Below are 20,674 nucleotides of genomic sequence, written 5' to 3' on the forward strand. Positions count from 1 at the left end.
GTGTTGCTTCAGAAATTGAGACCTGTTAAAAAAGCCAAGGACTCTCACTGCATTCAGGGCCACCTCCTATCATCCTGATCTATCTCTCACCACTGGACTCAGATGGCTCCAGAGAAGAAAATGAGGCTGGTGACTTTACACAGCCCTCCCTCACTTAAATCCAATTCACTTACACGTCATGGCGTCACCTTCCTGATGCCTTGGTCCTCTTTGAGAACGAAGGACAAAAAAAAACAACAAGGCATGAATCTTATCTAAGACAAGAGGTCATTTGGCTTCAACTTGGAGATACCCAGTGAAGGAAAAATCCCAAATCAGCCCATTTCATTTTTGGATAGCTCCAATCGTTAGGAAGGTTTTCCTTATTTAACCTGACATCTGCCTCTCTATAACTTCAATTAAATTAAATTCAACAAGCATTTATTTGACACCTACTATATGTATGCCAAGGAATTCTACCCAATGGCCTCCGTAGGATCATAGCTCTAGAGTCAGAAGTGACCTCAGAGGCCATCTAATCAATTCACTCATTTTTACATATGAGGAAACTGAGGTTACTTAACTTGTCAAAGGTGACAAAGGCAGGAAACATGTGAGAAAGGAGTTGAACCCAGGCCTTCTTTTTTTCCAGAGTCAACGCTTGTTCTACCAGGCTGCTTTCAAAGGCCAGGGACAACAAAGTTAATCCTTATTTTGTATGACAAGGACGGATCCCAAGGACCCTCGAGTGGAGACCTTTCTCCACATTGATGTTGATCCATACTGTTCATATGGATCAATACTCTTTGGGTCTGGTCAGTCAACAAGTTCCAAAACCTATCAGACTGTCTTCCCATCTAGTCCCCATCTCTCCATCACACTGATGAGCCTATGGAGAAAGTCTCTAAAACACCTTACTGAATAACCATATTTAGAACAATGATAACAATAAGAATGATGATGATAGCTAACATTTATATTGGGCTTTAAGGTTGGCAAAATTCTTTACATACATTATTTGCTGAAATCCAGTTATAATATGGACCAGGCTTTCCCCTGATCTCTTATTCTAGTAACCCTGCCAAAAAAGGAAACGAGCTTAGTCTGGCATTTTATCAGGTATCAATGCCCAACAATGCACAATACCCATTGATGAAATTCTGAAGTTTATTATCACTGGGGTAGTTCAAGCACTAGCCTCCTGTCTGGCTGGCTCATCTCCTCTCCCAAAGCACCCTATCCATTTGCTATGACTTACTTCCTCTCTCGTTTCTGCCCTACCCTTAGAAACATGGCTCAAGAACCAGGTTCCCTTTCATCTCTTCCCCAAAATGATCAGTTCCATAAGAGACATCTCCTACTTCTCAATGCTTCTACAAAGGACGTCCTCGGTATTTATGCATGTTGCTTGTAAAAGTGTGCTTCTGTCATTTAGTACCTTGGCATTTTGGGGAACTAGGTGATGTAGTGGATAGAGCACTGGACCTTGAGTCTGGAAGGCCTGAATTCAAATCTGGCCTCAGTCACTTACTAGCTGTGAGGCCCTGGGCAAGCCACTTAACCCTGTTTTCCTTAGTTTTCTCAATTGTAAATGAGCTGGAGAAAGAAATTTTAAACCGCTCTAGTATCTTTGCCAAGAGAACCCCCAGGTAGGGTCATGAAGAGTTGGACATGGCTGAAATCACTGAAAAACAACAACGAATTTTAACTCCGATAAGCTGAAGGCTCTTCAAGGTTCAGGACCAGCTTTTTAATTTAGAGAAGAATCTTCTTAATGAACACTCTGCAAATTTGAAATTTGTGACCATTCAAATCAGATTAGGCCTAATTATTTCATTATCTATGAAGAAAGGATGTGCTAAGCAAATTAATCACTGATATCCCACAACAAATTCAGTGTCATAAGAAAATCCCAGTCTCATACTGTATTAGTAATTAAGGTGAGACTTCTTTTTTTTTTTACTGCTTTCTCTTTTAGAAATGTTAAAGTAATCAAATGCCTTTGGTTAAGCCTTCCTAGGTGCAAAACCTCAGGCCCATACCCTTTTGCTAACTAGGTGCTAAACCCCAGGCTCACACCCTTTTGCTGATTAGGTATGAATCCTTTGAGCCCTGAACAATGTGTAAAAGCTCCAAGGTTAGCATCCTGGAGGAGTGTTGATGTGGAGACTCTGGGCAAGCCCTTGTTAAGAGCTCCCCAGCTTGTGAACCTAAATGTTGATGGTTTCTTGGTAACTATGAATTGTGATCTGGTCTGTTTATATTGTGTATGTTTGTAATTTGTTTGTATTTGCTCTGGAGTTCAGGTTGCTGGCTTTTCCTCCTGAACTAAGTGAGTGATATTTGTATGTTGGATTGAAATAAGATTAATAATCCATTTACGTTGCTTTCCTTAGTAAAGCAGATCAAAGAACCTGTGCTGGCAGCATTCTTGTTGTTGGGCTTGTGTTGGTCTTTTGCCCCCACAACAGCTGCTAGCCGAATTGTTGCTACAATATGGGGATTTGTTTTGCTTGACTATGACTATTGACTATTTGGTAAAAGGGTTTTGTTTTCTTATTTCAAGGGAAGAGAGGTAAAAGGAAGAGAAAATATGCTTATTAATTGAAAAAAAAATAAAATTACAAAAATGATGCCAGTCTCCAACAAAAGCCATCCATAACTAGTGACTATTCAGAAAAGGAAAACCAGAATTTCAAAGGGTCTCAAATTTGGGCCTTATTAGGATCAGTTGAAAGAAATGGAGCTGTTTATCCTGTAGAAGAGAAAGCTTAGGAGAGAGATGAAAACTGCCATCATGTTTGTGAAAGGCTGACTTTTGGAAAGATGATTAGGCTTGGTCTGCTTGGCTCCAAAAGGCAGAAGCAAGAGCAATGAGCGGACTCTAGAAAGCAATGGGATGGCCTACCAGGTCCCTTCCAACTGTAACTCATGCTCCCTCACTCTGCAGAGCAAATCAGTTGCCAAATCTTGCTGTTTCTACCTTCAAAATATCTCTCACATCTGGTCCCCACTCACATGAGTGCCACCATATTTAATTCAGGCCCTCCTCACCTCTTGCCTAGATGATTGCCATGGTTTCCTAGTTGGTCTTCCTGCCTTGGGTCTCTCAGCACTCTAGGTCATCCTACATGTAGCTGCCAAAGTGCTTTTCAGTAAGCGTAGATCTGACCTTGTCACTTTTGTATGTAATTAATTTTAGTAACTTCTTATTGCCTCTAAGATAAAATAGACACTCTCCTATATAACATTAAGGTCCCAAATAACCTGGCCCTGACATATTTTTCCAGTATCTTTGGACATTGTTCCTTTTCCTCTTACTCTGCAATCTAGCCAAACTGGCTTTCTGTCTTTTTCTCGCATATGACATCTACTTCTGTGTCCACGCCTTTGCAATGGCCATCTCCTATGTCAATCTAATCCAATTCAGTAAACATTTATTAAATGCCTACTATGTGCCAGGCACTGAGCTAAGTACTAGAGATACAATTAATAAAAAGAAAGACAGTTCCTGCCCTCAAGGAGTTTACAATCTGGGGAGGAGATAACATTACACTGGGAGGAGATAACATAAAAGGAGGCAGGAAAGGGGAGGGGAGGAGACTAGAGGGGACCCTAATTCCATGGTGCTGAAATGAGGCAGGGAAGCAGATAGAGAGGGGACTGAGCCCTAAAGTCTAGTTTCTGCCCCCCACAGAGGAAGGCATTGGGGAAAGTTTGATACTCTGCCCTCAGTCCCTCCAATCCAAGAGAAGAGGAGGCTGAGAAAGACCATGTCAGTCAAGAACACACTCACTCCTTACCTCCTCCTTATAGAGCCCTTCCCTTCCTTTCAGCTGCATCCAAGCACCATCTTGGGCATGAAACCTTTCCTGATTATCTGCGCCCCCCCCACAACTATTATTGCATCCCTCCCAATCTACTTTGTACTTAAATACTTTGTATATATTTGCATTTATTAACTTTATACAATATGTATTTTTTTACATTCTTCATTACTCCTTCATTAGAATGTAAGCTCATTATAAGTAAGGTTTTTTTGAGCCTGGCCCATAATAGGTACTTGCTATACCTGCTGGTTGATTGACTGAATGAGTAGAAGTTGCAAAGAAGAAGGCTTAGGCTTTATATAAGAAAGAACTTCTGAACAATCGTAGCCATATTTGAAAGTAGGAAAGGATGGCCTCAAGGGGAGGTGGATTTGTCTTCATTGAAGGTCTTCAAGAAAATGATGGTTTTGACCAACAAGTGTTCTGTGTTCTGCCAATAGCCCAAGAGCACAGTAGATAGGGGAAGGGCTTGTAGTCAGGAAGCACTGGTGGGTGGTGGCTGCAATGACCTTCTTGTCCTCAAGTCCTAACTACCCTTGAAGCAGAAACCAAGACTAGGTCCCCCCAAAAGCTGTTAAAATGTATAGGGGAGAGGTGGGGCCTGAGAGGTTAATGTTTAATAAATTAAGAACTTTTTGGATTTAGAAATGATACCAGAAAAGGATTAAGGGAGAGAAGTAGGAAGAGAAAAAAATCTTTGTTTTGACTGGAAAAAGGAAATCATACTGGGAAACATGGGGAACAAAAGGTGATCATGGTTTGTTTTTTGCATACAATTACAGAAGAGTGATGATGGAGGAACAGTGAATGAACGTTCAGCTGAGGGGGGATAATAGGAAGTTTACTTCATACTTTTCTTGGATTAACAGAAGGCAGTCACAGGAAACTTTTTTTTTCTATAAAACAGTTAATGCCACAGGAACCAGGTTATGTAGGGATTGTGTCAGTGGTTCAACAGCTAAAAATCCTAACATTTCCCCCAGTGAATAGGTGGCAAAAGTACATGAACAAACACTGCTCAGATTTTGACAATCATATGGAATATTGCTTTAGATAAATAATAATAAGAAGAAAAAAACAACCCTGAGGTTTCACCTCATACCCAGCAAATTGGTAAAGATGACAAAAGAGGAGAACAACCAAGGTTGGAAGGATTTTACAAAAAAGGAACATTAAAATATTGTTGATGGGACTATGGATTGATCTAAGATAAGACTTCTAAAAAGCACAATTATGCTAAGAAAATGTCTAAAATATCCATATTCTTTAGATCTCAGTGCTAGGCATGTAATTTAAGGATGTGAAAAACAGTAAAGAAAAGGTCTTATATGCACTAAAATATTAATTATAGCACTTTTGTAGTAGCAAGAATCATAAATGTTGTAGAATGTCTATTGATTAGGAAATGTCTAAAAACTCCGGTATATAAATGCAATGAAATATTATTATTGTACCATAAGAAAACATGAATATGAAGAATTCAAGAGAAGCATGGGAAGATTTCTATGAATTGATGCAGTAAAGGAGAACAAGGAAAACAATATATACAATGACAGCAATGTAAATTTTAAAATGTTAAAATGAACCAGATAATGTGAAATTATAGTGATTAAACTTAAGACTGAAGAAGAAATGAGAAAATGTACTCTGAAGAAGTAGGTGACTATAGTGGAGAAATATTGCATAGGTCAGACTCCTTTAATGTTTTGGCTAGTTTTGTGGGGGTGATTTTTCCTCTTATGATTTGTTATAAAGGAATGCTTTTCTGTATTAAAAATGAAAGTGATGTAAAGATTGGATTCATGATTTCATTCACACAGGGGACCCTTGGATAAGGAAACTCCTTCTGTTAATGCAGACAGACACCTTTGCTATAACATACAGTCTCCTAGAATCCTAGAGAATTGAGAGCTGAAGAACCAAGAGAACATTATATACAGTAACATCAATATTGTTTTAAGAATGACTTTTAAGCAAATAAATTATTTTATCATAAATACTCAAATTAACCATAAAGGACATATGAAGAAAGATGCCATATGCATACAGAGAAAGAACTGATAAATAGAAGTATGTATAGGATAATTTTACATATATATGTGCATATACGTACATACATACATACACACATATACACCTATGTGTGTCTAATGGTAACCATACCTAGGTGAGAGGGGGAGAGGGAAGAAAAAAAAGGAAACATAAAAAAATCACATGATAATTTTTTGTATATTTGAAAGGAATAGCGAGTTGTGAATAGTAGATTTGCAGTTTCATGCACAATCATTTTTTATTGTACTATATTATGGAAATGCTTGCTATATTCCATAAATTAAAAATTAAATTAAATTTAAAAAAAGAGAATTGAGAGCTGAAGTGGTTACACATTCAATATGTGTCAGTGTTAAAACTTGCATTCAGCTCTCTATCTACACCATGCTCTCATCTATTAAAAAAAAATTTAAATCTTTAAAAATAAAAACTGTAGAGAAATATCAGTCATACAGTTCCAAGAGAGGTTTGGCTTGAGTTACAACATTCTGCTCTATCCAAGTCTTACATTAAACCAGGGTTAAATAAAATTAATTAACTTAATTAGTCAGTCAATTATAAATTAATTGATTAATAAGAGTAAAGATTAGTAAGGTACTTAATCATACCTAGGTACATATATTTCCTCTGAATCTTATTCTATATTGCACACCCTTCAAAATGTTATGCTAATATCAGTGATTTATGTTCAGTTGCCTTAATGGACTTCATTTTTTATTAGAAAAGGCAGAATTTAAATGGGAAAGCATGCTAGGAAAAGCTAAACTATTCAGACTATGAAGCCATAATCTAGGCTAGGGGAACCTTACCGGAATTATAGACATAGTACCTAAGAGTAAACCCCAAGCTCTGGAACACTAAGCCTTGAAAACTTAGCCCTCTCCTTCTAAGCTCATTAGGGGCCAGCATGGTGTCATGGACTTATTTTACATTCCAACCTCATCAGCCTCATAGCACCGGGCAAATAAAGGATCAGTAAATACCTACTTGGCTGACTCTCTGGACCCTGATAAATTTGGATAGTTTGAGGATCACTCCAACCATATTCACCAATGGGAAATATTAATAATAGTTAACATTTATATAGTGCTTACTATGTGCGGTAAGTACTTTATAATCATTTGATACTCACACCAGTCCTGGGAGGTAGCTGCTGTTATTATCCTCGTTTCAAAGATGGGGCAGAGTCAAGTGACTTGCCCAGGGTCACACAGAGAGTAAGTATCTGAGGCCAAATTTGAACTCAGATCTTCCTGACTCCAAACCTGACACTCTAACCACTGCACCCCCTAGCTGCCCCAAAGATGTGAAAGTTCACCCTCATACTCATCTTCCTTACAACATCAGCAAATAATATAGGGATGCTGTGGACAATTTAAGTATCTTAGGACTGGAGAGGAGTTTCTAAGGTGACATCATCTCTCTCCTTGCCTCTAGTCACATATTGCCCAATATCGAGTACTTCCCCATGAGGCTCTAATATTTTTGAGCACCAAGAAAAGAGAGTGGCCTATCTAACAATAATAGCTAATATTTATACAGTATTTTAAGGTTTGCAAAACACTATATCTACATCTATATGCAAAATAGTATTTATCTAGACACATGGATATGTATTTTACAAACCTTAAAGCACTTCATACATATTAAGGGGTCACAAAGAATTTGATACGACTGAAATGACTAAACAAGACGTGTATATATATATATATATGTGTGTGTGTGTGTGTATGTACATACATACACATACATAAAATCTTATTAAATCTTCCCAGTGGACCTTTTATCCCCATTTTATAGATGAAGGAGATAAGACCAAGAGAAATAAAATGCCTTGCCCAAAGTCACACAGCTAATAGGCATCTGAGTCATAATTTGAATTCAGGTCTTTCTGACTCTAAACTGAACAACGCTCTTTCCACTACATCGAGCTTCCTCTCTAGAGTATGACTCAGATCACATAAGAGGTGGTGGGCTTCAGGGTTGGGTTTCCAGTTACTTCTTTTCTTACACTCCCCATATCCTATCTGGTCTGTACATATAGTGCCATCTGCAGGACAAAATGATTAATCTCCCTAAAACACAGCTTTCATCACGTCATTCCCATGGGGGCGAAACTGCCTGCTAAATACTGTATGGTTTCCAGATTCCTCAGCCTGGCATTCCAGGCCCTTTATCATTTATTCAGCTTCCAATATTCCCAAATAGGGAGACCTGGAACTTCCAATACTCCCTCACACTTTACACTTATCCAGTGTCTGACACTGATGCTCAAGCCCTGTGTCTGACTTGCCTTTCTCACTTTATCCACTGGTGGAATCCTACCCATTCTTTTAAGGCCCTGTTCAGATCTTGTGCTCTTCATGAAATACTTCCTGATTTCCACTTCCATCTTCCCCTTTCCTGCATTTTATGGTGATGATATCATCACCATTACTATTTTTAAAGGTTATTTCTATCTTTTCTTTTTTATCTCACCTACATTTCCCATCGCATCCTTTTTGTCAGCTGGGTGGTGCAGTGGGGAAAGAGCCGGGCCTGGAGTCGAGAAAACCTGAGGTCAAATCCAGCCTCAGACACTAATTAGCTGCATGAACCTGGTAAAATAAATCACTTAATCTCTGCCTGCTTCAGTTTCCTCAACTGTAGGACAGGGAGAATAATTGCACCCATCTCCTGGGGTTATTGGGATGGGTAAATGTGATAATATTTGTAAAATTCTTAGCATGGTGCCGGGCATGTAGTAGGCTCTGAATAAATGCCTGTTCCTTTCCCTCACCATCATTATTTGAAGATTTAGGGCAAGTCCTCGGGAAAATGGTTAATTCCTTATTAGGATGATCCCATTTCTGGCAGTCACTACCACTAAGTAACAGGTTCATCACTAGCTCCTAATGCAACACTTGGAACACAGTAAGCACTTCCTTAATAAATGATTTTCATTCATTCATCTGGAGGTAGAATACGGATTGCGGCATTACAAGGTTTAATTTCCTCATCTGTAAAATCAGGGATTACACCACAGATTTAGAGCTTGAAGGGACCTGAGAAGTCATTGAACTCAGAGATGACGGATCATAGCTGCAAAAGTACAGCCTGAACCATCTTAAGATAACATTGGGAAATGTTGAACAAAATTTTTAAAAATATAACATAACGCAGATAATGCTAATTTGTGGTTTTCTAAGGCAACATGCAGCCCACAGAGACCTGTTTTTATTTAAGTTGGACACTGCTGATTTAGTCCAAAGATCCTGATTTTTACAGACGAGAAAACTGAGACCTACAGAGACAAGATGACTTGTCACATAGATAGTACGAGGCAGGGGCTAGATTTGAACCCAGGTCTCTGACTCTGGATTTAGCATTCTTTCCCTTATCCAGGGTTTCCTAAACTTTTCACACTCAAGACCCCTTCAGCACTTCTTAAACTGTGGGTCATGACCACTACTGATGGGCTCCGAGGTCCATTTAGCTCTAAGAGTCTAATCGTTCTAGAACTGAAAAACTAAGGGCCCAAAGGAAATGTGGAATCAGATAAAACTCAACCATTCGTGCATCACACCGGTACACTGGGTTATGAATAGTTAGGGAGATCAGGAAAGACTTCATGTAGAAGGTGGTTCTTGAGCTGTGTTTTGGAGGAAAATAGGGATTCTGAGAGGTAGAGGAAAGTTCTAGACACAGATATCCTAATATATTAATATATTATAGATAATTAATGTGTTGTTATTATATATAATTAATATAATATATATAATATTTTTGGAGGAAAATAGGGATTCTGAGAGGTAGAGGGAAGTTCTAGACACAGATATCCTAATATATTAATATATTATATATAATAATATGTTGTTATTATATATATTTTATATAATTAATATAATATATATAATATTTTTGGAGGAAAATAGAGATTCTGAGAGGTAGAGGAAAGTTCTAGACACAGATATCCTAATATATTAATATATTATAGATAATTAATGTGTTGTTATTATATATATTATATATAATTAATATAATATATATAATATTTTTGGAGGAAAATAGGGATTCTGAGAGGTAGAGGAAAGTTCTAGACACAGATATCCTAATATATTAATATAGTATATATAATTAATATTTTTTATTATATATAATTAATGTAATATATTATATATGTATAATATATAATATAAAAATTAAAAGAGCCAGAAGAATGTCTTTGACGCATTTGATAGATACTCTGTGGAGCACCTATGGAAGGCCCCAGAGAAGAATTGCATAGGATGAAAAGGCATAGGTGAATTGCAGCCTATAAGAGTGAAAAGAGGACTCACAACAATGAGAACACGCATCCATCAAGGTATCAGACTAAGTGAGTTGTACGCATGCGTGTATATGGAATGTGCACACACACACACACACACATATATATATATACACATATAATAAACATATGCTATTTGTCGTTGTTCAGTCTTTTTCAATAGTGTCTAACTCTTTGTGACCCCATTTGGGGTTTCTTGGCAAAGATATTAGAGTGGTTTGCCATGTCCTCCTTCAGCTCATTTTACTGATGAGGAAATGGAGGTAAACAGGGTTAAGTGACTTGCCCAGGGTCACACAGCTAATGTCTGAGGCCAGATTTGAACTCATGAAGATGAGCCTTCCTGACTCCAGGCCCAGCACTCAGTGCACTATGGCGCCACCTAGCGGCCCTCCATTATACCACAGGTATCTTAAACTCAACATAACCCAAATGGAACTTATTTTCTTCCCCCTCTTCCCTCCAAACTTTCTCATCACTGTTGAGAGCACCACCATCATTTCTATCATCCAGGTTGGAAACCTCAGAGTTGTCCTTGGCCTATTACATTATTTTAATTTCTAAATCCAAATAATTGTTGATTCTAGCTCCACAGCATCTTCCTATCTATTGCCTTCTCTCCTTTCATATGGCCACCACCCTAGTTCAGCTCCTCAGCACCTCTTGCCTGTATTACTGCAAAAGCCTCTTATTGGTCTTGCTACTTCCAGTATCCTCTCTCTCGTCCATTCTGTGCATTTCAGACAAGTTAATATTCCTCAGGCAAAGGTTTGCTCATGTATATCAAAGACTTTAGACTGTTAAAAAATCTTTAATGACTCCCTATCATCTCTTAGATAAAAGGCAAATTCCTTAGCCTTGCATTTTAAGCCCTTCAATCAACCAATCAAAAAGCATTTTTTTAAGCCTTACTACGTGACAGGCACTGAGCTTGGTGCTTGGGATACAAAGACAGAGAGAAACAGTCCCCACCTTCAAGGAAATTACATTCCATCAAAGGACACAGCAGTGTGTGTGTGTGTGCGTGTGTGTGTGTGTGTGTGTGTGTGCCTGTACATTACATACATATAAACATATAAGATCTATAACTGTATATAAACATATATATGTGTATATACATATATATATACATATATAAACTATATATAAACATATGAGATTGTAGTACATATATTGGCCATTAGGTGGCACAGTAGGTAGGGTAATGGGCTTGGAACCAGCAAGACTTATCTTTGTGAGTTCAAATCCAGCCTCAGAAGCTTACTAGCTATGTGACCCTGGGCAAGTCATTTAACCCTGTTTGCCTTAGTTTCTCATCAGTAAAATGAGCTGGAGAAGAAGATGACAAAGCACTCCATATCTTTGCCAAAAAAAACCCCAAAATGTAGTCATGAAGAGTCAGACACTACTAAACAACTCAACAACAACAAAATGTATGTGTGTATATATATATATATATGTATATATATGTATATGTGTATATATGTATATATAATAACATGCATTATAAAATGCATAGCTTGTATATCATATACAATACATATACATGTATACATATGTACACATAATACATACTATATATACATAAACACATAAAATTTATAAAAATAAATGCAAGGTAATGTTAGAGGTGGGTCATAAGTAGTATACACACAGAAAATATATAAATATAAGGTAATGTTGGGGGAGTGGGACATGAGTAGTATACACAAGCACAGGAAATATATAAATATAAGGTAATGTTGGGGTGGGTCATGAGTAGTTAGGGAGATCAGAAAAGACTTCATGTAGAAGGTGGTCCTTGAGCTGTGTTTTGGAGAAAAATAGGGATTCTAAGAGACAGAGGAAAGGAGGGAGTGTGTTCTAGACATAGACATCAGGCAGTGCAATGACAGGGAGATGAGAAATGGAGTGTCATTCATGAGGAACAGTAAGATGGTGAGTTTGGATAGAGGGAAGAGTTCATAAAAGAGTGATGTGTAATAAGGTTAGAAAGGTAGTGTGGGGTCAGGTTATAAAGTACTTTAAATGTCAAACAGAAGACTTTATATTTGATCCTGAAAGTAGTACATTAAATAGGAGAGTGACACGGTCACTCTGCTTTAGGAAGATCATTTTAGCAGCTCTGTGCAGGATGGAGGAGAGCAGGGAAGACAGCTGAGGCAAAGAAACTAATTAGATTACCAATGAAGTGGGCCAGGTGAGAAGCAATGGAAGACCTGAACTAGAGTGGTGTGTATGTGACTGGAGGTGGGAGGCAGATTGAGAGATGTGGTGGAAGTCGAGTTGACAAGGCTTTGACAATTGATTGAATATTGGGGATGAGGAAGAGAAAGAAGTGGATGATGGCTTCAGGAACATGAACCTGGGTGACTGGAAGGAGAAGAGTGCCCTCAATAGAAATGGTATTTTGGAATAGGAACATGTTTTGGGTAGTGTAGGTGTAAGGAAGAAGATAACGTGTTTTGTTTTGGATCAACTGATTTAGAGATACCTAGGGGACAGTAAATTCAAAATGTCCAATGGGTAGTTGCTGATATGGGACTGGAATCCTACAGAGAGATTGGGACTAGGATATGATATGATATATCTCCTGTGCCTAGACTGTGGCCCTTCTTATTTCCACCTCATAGAATCACCCTTTTCCTTCAAAACACAGATCAAACATCACTTTGTACATGAAACTTTTCCTAATGCTCCCAATTGCTAGTGTCCTCCCCTCCTTAACTACCTAGAATTTAACTCCTTCATATAAACTCCTTCAATAAAGTCTCTTCCTATTTGTTGAGGACATATTGAGATATGTTCTAGTGCAGGGGTGGGGAACCTTGGCCTTGAGTCCAAGAAAGCTACAAATGGAGTCACGAAGAGTTGGATACAACTGAAAAAAACTGAATAACAACAACAAATTTTTATTTCCAGTGCTTAGTATAGTGCCTGGCACATAGTAGGGCTTAATAAGTATTTGTTGACTGATGTAACATGGTACATGATATAACCATGATACAATATGACTCCACACATTTAGTATTCCTGCCTTTGACCCATTCTATCTTTTGGCCCACATAGTGTACTAGTTCTTCTCTAAATTCGATATGCCATCTGCCATCTCCAGCATGCTATCTGCTTTGGGAAAGTCTGTCCCTGTTATCTGGAATGCACTCCCTCCTCACCTCCATCTTTTTGGATCCTGGCTCCCTGTAAGGTTTGGCTCTGATGCCATCTTCTATTGCAAGGCCTTCCAGCTGCTGGTGTTCTCTCCCTCCTTAAATTATCTAACATTCAATTCCTTGCATATAGTTTGGATCTAGCCAGCAAAATATAAGCTTCTTGAGGCCAGGAACTATTTCATTTTATCTTTGTATTTCCTCAGCACTGAGCAGAGTGCCTGGAACATAGTAAGCACTTGGTTTTTTTTAATCAAATAATTATTGAAATAGTAATTTGTAACAAATAAGAGTACAAATTAATTCACTTTACAAATAAACAATATTTAAATAATAATAAAATAGACAAATACTATCAAGCTGAGTAAAAGAAAAAATAAGGAGTATGATAAAGGTTTATATTTTGACTCTTTTTCATTTGATCGTGATAACCCTTTTTTGATCCTCTCTATCTCATCAAATTCTCCCTTGTTTCAAACAAAATACTGTGTTATTTGAAAGTATTTAGTACTCTTAACCCATGCAGAGTTAACAGAGATGAAGCAATATTTAACATTTCTCTCAACTGTGTATGGTATGTACTCTTAAGTACTAGCATGTAAACCCTGGGTCAGAAGCTCCCACTTCACATGAAGCATCCCAAACACACTTTGGGGAACTTCTCACTTCTCTGACTCCTTGCCCCTACCCAAGCAAACTGGGGACTTCAGTATTTGATGGAATCCTTTCCTCTAACCCTCCTGTTAACAGCCTGTTGATCTATCTCATAGATGTTAGCTATTCCAAAAGATGAGGACTGACCCAAAGCCTAACGTGAATGTTGGCCTACTAATCTTACCCTTCCTTCTATATGTGCTCTCTAGAGTCTGGAGACTGGCTCAGGAGAATTAAGAGTTAATCAGTTTGTGGACAAACTTAATAACATGCTTGTTGTTTATTTTGCAATGAAGTCCTTTATGCATACAGTCATAGCTGCCTGTGAAGGGATGAGTTCGTGGGCTCTGCTAAGCTTTTTTAAAATCTAGTCAAGAGCATGAAAGCAGGCTCCTATCTATAACGTTGCAAAATCAATCTGGGGGTGAATCAGAGACTCTCCCTATTGCCTTTACTCTTGCCTTCATCCCTTCAAACAGATGCCGCGTTTAGAGATCCCAAAGGGTAGAAGCAGGAGCTGGGATAACAAATCCCAAATCTGAAAGGAGAGAGAAGAGGTAAAACCTTGCTTTCCCCACCAATTGCTGCCCTAGACTTCTAGGAGGAAAAGATAGGAAAGGAAGAAAACCGGAAACATCATTAACACCCATCCCAGACGGGAACTGTTGTTGTTGTTGATCCTTCATTCTCAAAGAGGACCAGTGACATCATGGATGACATCATGACTTGCCTGTGAATTGGATTTAAGCGAGGCAGAATTGCACAAAATTATCAGTCTCACTCTCTCCTCCAGAGACATTGAAATCCAGCGACAAGGGAAAAGTAAACATGACTAGTGATGATCCAGGATGCAGTGGATGACCTTGGTGTCTTCAATGTCTTACCAAGCTCTAAGTGCTGCAAAGTGCCTGCTTCAGTTGCCTTAATTGTTCCCATCTGCCCATACTGCTGGGGAAAATCTTCACATGCTTGGGGTAGATATCCCCTTGACTCACTGACAGGTTTGAGGCCTGTCAGTTACCCTCAACCTGGTTTAGCTCATCTACTGAGATGATTTACTGAGGTGTGGTCACTGCACATGCTGCATCTTTTGGGAGCCACAGGTGAGAGTTGGGTGAAAGTGGATGCCCAAAGGTGGATGAGCAACCCTGAAAAGGGCTCAGGAAACTCTCACACCAGAAACGCTAGTCCTCCCTGAACATCCCATATACCTCCAGAAGAGAACTATAATTATAAAAAATGAAAGGAAGACTAGGGAACCATCTTTGTCAGTGCACCCCGCTCCCCACAAGAGATGATCTGACAACACCAGTGGCTGACCATTCAATTAGCAGAAGACCACTGCAAGACACAGACTTGAAGACCTGTATAGCATCTCCTATTTCCAGACTTTCTGAGGCCTTGGTTAGCTATAAAGAGTATCCATCCTCAAATAAATCACATTAGAATACAAAAGCTTTGTCCTTGGGTTGTTTCTTTTCTTGCTGCGCCTTCCTAGCATGATTTAGCCATCCACCATCTTTCCATCTTCCTCTCTCCCTGCTCTCCCAACTCATATATCATCCATTTAGAGGAGAGTTTGGTGCTAAATAGTAGGGAAATATGGACAGGAGACATTGGACCCCTATTGACACAGGAAAATACTGATCTATTCCCCTCCTCCCCAAAACAGTTAAAACACTAATCTTTCCTGCCCCTTCCCCTCCTCTTCACAATGCTAAAAATATGAACAGTTCTAATCATGAACCAATGAAAACATATTGTAATGACAATTGAGCCCTTTTGAAGTCAAAATTTACTTCAGCAAGATATCCTCTCCATCCTGGGTAGAACTTTCTGGTGTATTTACAACTGAAAAAGTCACCTCTGAGTCCCTCTTTTAGACAAAGTCCTTACCACCCAAGATTCCACATAAGAAGTCCCCCAGGGACTGTAGTGACTCTACCAATTCTAATAGGAGAATTTCTCTTTGTGCTCTGACCACTTGGGAGACAAAAGTTGAATGAGGAAACCAGGAATTCAAAGTACCCTTTTAGGGCCCAGAGAACACCTCCTACTACTATCTACACAAGAGTAATACCAAAATGTCTCTCTGAGGGAAAGTTTCACAAGAACTGTCCACACAGAGAAGACGGGTCAGAGATAGGAAATTCAAACCTGTCTTTTCATCCCAGTGCTCAGTCTCCTATGCAAGAATTTGTCAACCTATCCAGGCATAGTGGTGCATACTTGTAGTCCCTGCTTCTGGGGAGAGGAAGGTTGGAGCTGGGAGCTGCAGTACAGTTAAGGACAATCTGGAGTCCATACTAAGCTTGGCACCAATATGGTGAGCCTCTGAGAGTTTGAGGCCACCAGTCTGCGCATCGAGGAACAATGGGGCCCAGAGTGGAAAAACAGAGCTGGTCAAAGATTCTGTGCTAATCAGTACTGGGATTGATCCTATGAATGGTCACTGTACTTTTAGCCTGGGTAAGAGAGGGAGACTCAGTATCAAAAAAAAAAAGAATAGCTAAAAAAGTATACTGATGTGAAGGGATACTATTGTGTTGTAAGAAATGATGGAGAAGATGGTTTAAGAAAAACTTTGGAAGACGTATATGAACTGATACAGAATAAAGTAAACAAAATCAGAATAATCTACACAATAACAACTTTGGTATAAGGAAAACCATCTGTGAAAGACTTAGCAACTCTGATCAATCCAATAATCCACCCCAACTCCAAAGGACTCATGGTATAAAATGCTATCCAATTCCAGACAGAGAACTGATGGACTCAGAGTGCAGACTGAAGCATATTTTTCCCCTTCTTTATTTTCCTTGCCTTCCTCCCCCCACCCCCAGAATATGGCTAATATGACTTGTTTTCTCAGTGGTTGGAGAGGATGGGAGAGAATGTGGAATTGCAAATAAAAATGAAATTAAAAATGAAGAAAAAAATTGTAAATCTCTGCTTATATTCCTAGTCACTTCCATCTGCCTTAAAAAGAAAGAGTCCAGAAAAAACAGCATGGAAGAACACTGGACTTGAAGTTCAAAGAATTGAGCTCAAGTCTTGGCTTTGCCACATACTAGCTAAAAGACTCTGAGAAAGTAATTTCTTTTCTGAGGGTCTCAGTTTCCTCATTTGTAAAATGAGAGAATAGGTCCTTTCCATATGCAGATAACAGATTCTGAGGCATCGTGATACTTTTCCTCTGAAAGTGTATGACGATGGGCAAATCATTTTCATCTCCCTGTATCTCAGCTCCCTCATCTGCAAAATGAGAGAGCTGAAGTAAAAGCCCTCTAAGTTCCCTTCCAGCTCTAACAAACATTCTTGTTATTTTGCAAACAAACAAACAAATAAAAAACCTCGTCCTCCATCTGGATGTCTCACATTTGTCTCTGTCTAGAGATGATGAGCATGTTAAACACACCAAAGAATGCCTACGACAGATTGATATTCTCAGCCCGTCTCCCTTTTCTTTGACCCAAGGACAGTCCCTTGATGCCACCTAAGAAATCCATGCAGATGAACCACCCTGCTATACATTCACTAACTGCCTTCAGAGTCCCCCAAAGTGAAGGGAGACAACAGAAAGCAATTTTCTACAATGGAGTAAAGATGGAGGATTTATTTCCAGTCTGCAAGATCTATCTACTCAGGAGGCATATTTATAAGAAGGCCTTGAGGGGTGATGTATTTCTGATCTTTTGCTTACTCCATTTTCTGCTGCCCACATCTGCCATTCTCCTTTCCAGAAGAAAAATCTCTGTTCAAACTACTGACCTCAGAGGAAGTCCCAGAGAGCCCTCAATCCTTCAAAAAGATATATTCTACCTCCGAGCCAAACCAGGCAGCACAAGCAGAAGGAACCGGGCCTCCTTCTGCACTAGTCCCCATCTCATTTGCAGGTAGGTCTGATGTTGAGCAAAAATGGTAAAGGAAAGAAAACCCCTTTTTTCTCTAACCCTTTCTTTCCCCCTCCTTTCATTACTCTTCCCTCCCAGGTGCAGACACCTTCCTTTTTTCCCCCTTTAGTTCAGCCTCCCTTTATCAAATCCTGTTCTCAAGGAAGGATCTGAGATCAGCAATGCTGCTTCTGTCAAAGGCTATTTTTACATTTTCAGTCTTTTATCTCTAATTGTAGGATGAGAAGCTTTGCTGGTTAAAGAAATGGCAGTCCCAGGGTACAGGTGGGAAAGGGATTATCTGAATTATTACTATTGTTATTATTATAATTATTAACATAGGTCTCATTAAAAATTTAACATTGGATAGCAATCTCAACTACTTACTCAAATTGGTCCATTCTCTCATTGATTTGAAAGTTACCTCCAGCTATGCATATCATGAATTATCCATGCCTGTCCATCTTGAGTATGTCTTGTTCATGCCCTTCTTTAGAGGTGCTAAGGGCTGCACCTCCTTTTCCCTGACATTGCAATGATACCATTGGAACACTTGGGCTGTCCATCTGTTATCCCTTACTCTTGTCCCATGGCCAGACCACTTTCTGTTTTGGCTCATGCATTCCAACAATGACACATTTTATTACAGCTCTTCAAAGTTCCTTATGGTCATCTGTTGCAGGTTATACACACCATGTGCCTTTCCATTAACCTCTGGTGCAATACTAATTTTTAATTCCTCAGGAACCACAATGTTCCAAGATTAACAGCCATACAACACTATCGGTTGGATATCTACTGAACATCACTACAATTAACCAACATTTTTATTGTTACTGTTTAGTTGTGTCTGACTTTTTGTGACCCCATTTGGGGTTTTCTTGACAAAGATGCTGGAGTGGTTTGCCATTTCCTTTCCAACTCATTTTACAGAAAAGGAAACTGAGGTAAACAAGGTTAAGTGACTTGCCCAGGGTCACATAGGTAATAAGTAGCCTGAGTGCTGATTTAGAATTTAATTAATCTCAGTGAATAAGGAATTGAGAGGCAGTATGGAACAGCGGATAGAGAGCCAGCCTCAAAGCCCAGAAGACCTAGGTTCAGAGTCCCACGTCTAATGCATACTGGCTGTGTGATCCTAGGTAAGTGACCTAACTTCCCAGTCTTCCATGGTACCTGGATTGTAAGTTGCAGAAAATGTGCCAAGCTGCACTAGTAGAAGGAGTCTCTTCCCATTCCATTGTCAAAGAAAATGTCAACCCCTCCACCTGCTTTAAAAGGAAACAGTCAGGAAAGAAGCATGGAAGAACACTGGACTTGGAATCCAAAGACTTGGGCTCAGGTCTTGGTTCTACCACATATGAGCCATATGACCCTAGAAAAGTCATTTCTTTTCTATGAGTCTCTGTTTTCTCATCCGTAAAATAGGTCCTTTCTAGCTGTAGATAACATGCTCTGAGGCACTGTGGCCCTTCCCCTCTGAAAGTGTGTGACAATGGCCAAGTCACTTCGAGGTAGCCCCAGTTAGAGCTGCCCATAAGAATAAAATCTTAAGTCCAAATCCTTCCCCTCTAATCTCTACATAAAATATCATAACAATTTTTCAATCTGTCTCAGTCCAGGAACCCTCTATCCAGGCCAGCCGAGCAGAACAGAGGAGCCATAGAATGCCCAAGTTAGCCCCACACATGAGAACTGAACCTTAGACAAAATTGTGATGTAAGTAAAACTTGTCTTTGCTTTCCTCCTTTATCAATGTTCTTTCCTTCCTTTCAGCAAAATGGAAAGAACATTGGATTTGAATCTGAAAATCTGAGTTCAAATTCCAACTGTTACTTACTACCTGTATGACCTTGGGTAATTGGGCAATTCATCTTTCTGGGGTTCAGTTTTTCTCATCAGTAAAATTGGGGAAGAGTGGTACTAGATGATCCTTGAGGTACCTTCCAGCCTTAGATCTAGGAACCAATGATCCCATGATTCTAAGATAAGATCAATATCTACCAAGGTTTCTCTCTCCACCCCACATTGGTTAGACTAGTTGTTTCCCTTAAAGGTAATAAAGCTGATTCTGGATTAGCACAGGGGTGGGGCAAGGCTCAAGCTTGATCTCCCTAGACAAAACTTCCTAGTCACTCAAGAGCATAAAAAGACACACCTACATGGAATCAGGGCCCTTCAGACTTGGTGAATGAGGAGACCACTTGAGTCACCATACTGTTCCCTGCTGACCAGATCTATTTCCAGAAAGAGACAAAGGGGGCCTGATTACCCAAGCTCAGTGCTACTTTATTCTTGTATCCTTGTAATATAATTCTTATGTTAGGACTAAGTGAACCTATTAAAACTATTCAATGTGCTGCAAGTGACATTTAAACAGAATGGTGGTATCAGCTATATCTCTAACAGATTCTCTTTTCAGGTACTTAAGTCTTGCTGTATTAATTTTAAGGTATTAGTTGATAATGAATGAAGGTGTGACCTTTGTCAAAAGTATTCAATAGAAAAGATGAAAAGTTTTTGAAGTACCAAGAATGAATTTTCAATGGCAGAATGATGGACAGGTAGTGTTGGCATTGGGGACCCTTCTGGAGGCCCTTATATACTACACCTGTCCTGATGATGAAATGATGGTGATGGTGATGATAGTGATGATGATCTTGGTGCTGATGAGAAGAAGGAGGAAGAAGAGGAGGAGGAGGAGAAGTTTGAGTCAAAGTTGCTCACAGATGACCCAAGTGCTCATAGCCAAGTATCAACACTTCCTAGAGGACAAGGTTACTGCCTGTG

At 39.2% G+C, this 20,674-nt stretch overlaps 1 protein-coding gene across 1 annotated transcript in view; it reads right to left on the reverse strand.

Annotated features, from left to right (window-relative positions):
• LOC118839981 (kalirin) overlaps positions 1-20,674 on the reverse strand; it is a 413,338-nt gene that overhangs the window by 216,682 nt on the left and 175,982 nt on the right. The window lies entirely within an intron of this gene.

Source organism: Trichosurus vulpecula, chromosome 2 (assembly GCF_011100635.1).
Source record: "Trichosurus vulpecula isolate mTriVul1 chromosome 2, mTriVul1.pri, whole genome shotgun sequence".
Taxonomy (NCBI): Eukaryota; Metazoa; Chordata; class Mammalia; order Diprotodontia; family Phalangeridae; genus Trichosurus; species Trichosurus vulpecula.